Raw genomic sequence first — 4,138 nt, forward strand, 5'->3', positions numbered from 1 at the left:
AATTCTATTGTTGCTTATCGTTTTACATTTTTGTTAATAATAAGTCACAGGCGTAGCTCTACTGTTTGTAAGGACACTGTATTAGGTCACCATGAAAATGTGGGCACTCCTATTTCGTGGACTCACTTTATTTTTAAATATAAATAAGGCGAAAGATCAGGTAGTCCAAGGTTTTTGTTAATAGTGATGCCAAAAAACGCACACTTCCATTATTGCCATAGAACACACACACAGATCAGCGACTTACTTGAATAAGGTACTAAATGTGCCTCATGGACATCATGGGGGGGCAGCCTTGGAGCGTTCAGTAGGAAAATAAAATCAAACACCTGATTCGATTATTACCGACACCGGAAGTGCGTGGATAAAAAGCACCCGGTAATGCAAGGGAGAAGTGGGAATCCGTTTTTTTTATCACGTACTTGTCGGTCGGCGTTAGCCCGCCAGAAACCTATCTTTCCTGCACGGTGTTCCGGGGATACTGAGTCCTCGACTTCCGCATATATTAATACCTCCTAATCATTGGGCCGCCAGAGCACGTGATGTCAACGCTCGCCCTCAGTCTTTTAAGGAGCGTATGTTAAGAGGCGGTACTTTGTCTGTGTAAGGGAATATCGAATGTTACAATGAAGACCAAAAAACTTTATTGACCTCATATCGGTGACCAAAAGTCAGTGATCTGCGTGTCTATTGGAAAAATGGGTCACAAACAGAAAATAAAAACTTTAGAACCCAAAAGAGATAGTAATCAACGCGTTTGTGGTCGATATCTATGGTTTTAGGGATGCCAGAGAAAGACTAAAGAACGAGGGAGTCGTAGTTTGTTGATCTGAGGGCACATATATTGAATCAATGTTTTGGATCTTATAAAAAAGTTTTTTATCAAGTATCAGCTCAAGGAGACTGTTGAATGGTGTCATTCTTTGTTTATTTCTCACAGTGGACCATGGGATATTGTCGTTTAATCCAGATATATGGATTGATAAACGATATATCCAACGTTGTTCTTTTTTCGAATAGACGATGGGTAGTGTTATCGCCTGTTGGTATTTGTTCTATTATTGTCCACCTTAAGTCATTTGTGGTGTGATTAACTGACAAAAAATGTTCCGTGAGTTTTGTGGCAACTCTCTTGCACCTGATGGAGCTCCTGTGCTCACAGGTGCGCTGTTTAGCTTTTCTTCCGGTCATTCCCACATACTGTAGTCCACATGGGCAGGTGATTAAATATACCACATTTACACTGTTACAATTTGTGTGTATTCTTTGCGTCCATGTTTCTCCATTCGTCAGCTGCAGTGTTTTTGTTGTTGTTGTCAAATGACAGACACTGTAATTACCGCAGGGATGGTGTCCCGTCACTTTTGGAAGACCGCAGGCACTCAGTACATTTGGTTGTTCCGTCACGTTTCTTGGTCGGGTGTGCACCAGAGTGTCCCTGATGCTACGTGCTCTTTTAAATGAAAAGAGAGGTTTTTTCCCAGTGGAGATTACCAGTGTTCAAGATTTTCCAATGGTTTTTGATTGACTTAGTCACTCTATTAGATAGACTGTTAAATGTAGTGACACATGTTAATGGCAATGATTCCACCTCCTTGATTTTGTCTTCAAGGATAGCGTCCCTCGGCTGATTACGTGCTCTCTTCTGTCCTTTGCTCAGGATGTGTTTTGGATACCCCCGGTCAGATAGTTTTTTTGTAAGTTCTTTTGCTTGGCATTTGTAGTCTTCCAATTTGCTACAGTTGCGTCTGCGGCGGAGATACTGGCCGTAGGGCAGGTTTTCTTTTAGGGCCCGCGGATGGAAACTTTCATATCGTAATGCGTTGTTCTTTGCAGTTGGTTTTTGATATGTTTTTGTATGTAGTACTCCATCTTCCTTTGTTATTTCCAAATCAAGGAAGACCATCATTTTTGTATCCATCGAATATGTGAATTTTAGATTTTTATCGCAGGTATTTATCCAAGTGATGAACTCCTTCAGCCTTTGCTCCGGTCCCTGCCAAATGGCAAGGACGTTGTCAATGTATCTTTTCCAAAATACAATATGCTCTCCATAGGGATTGGACTCTGCCAGTATGAATTGTTTCTCAAAGTCGAAAACGTAGAGACCCGCCACGCTAGGAGCAAACGTGCTTCCCATTGAGGTCCCCCCAGTCTGCAAGAAGAGGGTACCCTCGAATTCAAAATAATTCTTTTTCAGCGCAAGGGCAGCACATTCTAATACAAATTGTTTTGGGACGTGGTAGGGCCAGGTCATTTCGTCCAACGTTTTTCTCAGTACATCCAGTGTTTTATTCTGCGGAATACTGGTATAGAGACTTACGATGTCAAAACTCAGTAATATAGTCGTATCATCCACTCTGATGTCGTTAAGGAGGTTTAACAGCCTCTTGGTGTCTTGCAGATATGTTTCAGTTCCCTGTACCATTTTCTTAAAAAAACAAACACAATACCGTGAGAGGGGTTCAAGGAGCGATCCTATGCCCGAAACTATAGGTCTTCCAGGTGGTGGCAATTTATTTTTGTGCATATTCGGTAAGATGTACAAATATGGAATTTTTCCTTCGCTGCTTCTTAGAAAATCTGCCTCTTGTTTGGTTATGTGATCACATGTCTCGGCTAGGTCAATCAAAAATTTCCATTTCATCTTTTAGGGCCTCTGTGGGGTCAACCGACAATCGTTGGTAATTGTTATTGTCTGATAGTAAGCGGAGGCATTCTGCCTTGTAGTCTGATTTATTTAGAACTACGATTCCTCCCCCTTTGTCCACGGGTTTTATTATAATTTCACCGCAGTTCTTTAGTTCTTCCAGTGCTCGTCTTTCTTCATTAGTTGTGTTGCAGGAAGGCTTTTCTTCTTGCATATGTTCTATGTCATTGAAGACTGCTAGTTCGAATGTGGATATTTCCACCGGATCATATGCGGGGGGGTTGAAAGGTGGACTTCTTCCGCAGTGAAGTATCAGAGTCAGATATTGTATCTGGTTTATCTGAATTCTTTTAAAAAACGCCTTCAACTTAAGTTTTCTGAAAAACTCCGCCAATTCGCAGTGAAAGCAAACTTATCAATTCTGGCTGTCGGGACAAATCCAAGCCCTTTGTTCAATGTGTTCAGCTCTATGTCTGTTAAAGGCCCTGAGGATAGATTTGTCACTAGGTTTTGCTTGTTGACGCCTGCGCGGTCTGTGATTTGCTCCGCGTGTAGTTCCCCACGTTGTCTTGTTCCTCCCAATGTACCTGGTTGTTTCCCTTGCGTCTTCCTCTTCCTCTCCGTCCCATCCCTAAAAAAGGAGGGCGAAAAGCATTTTGGTGAAACATCGGTGGCGGGTATGGGGGCCATCCATATCCTTGGAACTGGTTATGTGGATCAAAAGGCCCTAGGAAGTTTCCCACCTGAGGCGTATCAAATTGTTGCCAGCGAGGTTGTCCTCTTCCTCTGCCCCTCTGTCTATTTTTACTACTTCCAGTGCTTGACCCACTGCTGATAGAGCCATCATCGCTTGATACATCAGAGATTTTTTCTCCTCTTTTTGGTGGCTGGAAGTCCGGGTCAGAGTAAGGATAGGTCTTCACAAAAGAGAATTTTTTTTAATCCTTCTGTAGTTTTTGCGCTTTTTGTTGAGATAGGTTGTCTTTATATTCTGTTAGTTCTTTATTTATCTCGTCTAGCCTTTTCTTGTATCCAGAAATTGTCGTTCTTATATGAGCCTCTGTTTTTTGCCCCTCAATGAGGATGGATTCTGATAGTCTTAGTGCAGTTTTTATAATTAATACTATCCAGTCATGGGTGCAGTGCCATGCTATCTGCGCCCAATCACGTCTGAATGTTGGGTCGTTAAGAAAAATTCTTGGGGCGTTCGTCACCAGAAGGCCTTTAGGGGCCGCATTATTTGTTAGGTATTCCCTAAGAATAGTACCATGTAATATGGTTCTTATTCTATCTCTTTTAAGCTCCGACAGTCTCTCCCAGTCTGTTGTCTGTGCGATAGTTTGTGATATATTGGCATCAGAAAAAGTGGAAGTATCGGCAAGAATAGCCTCTACCTCTTCACTACTAAAGGACAAACCCTGATTTTCACCCATATTTATAATTGTTACGTCCCTTTAAAACTAAAGGGGAGAGAGATAGCTCTCACAG

Source organism: Lissotriton helveticus, unplaced genomic scaffold (assembly GCF_964261635.1).
Source record: "Lissotriton helveticus unplaced genomic scaffold, aLisHel1.1 SCAFFOLD_722, whole genome shotgun sequence".
Taxonomy (NCBI): domain Eukaryota; kingdom Metazoa; phylum Chordata; class Amphibia; order Caudata; family Salamandridae; genus Lissotriton; species Lissotriton helveticus.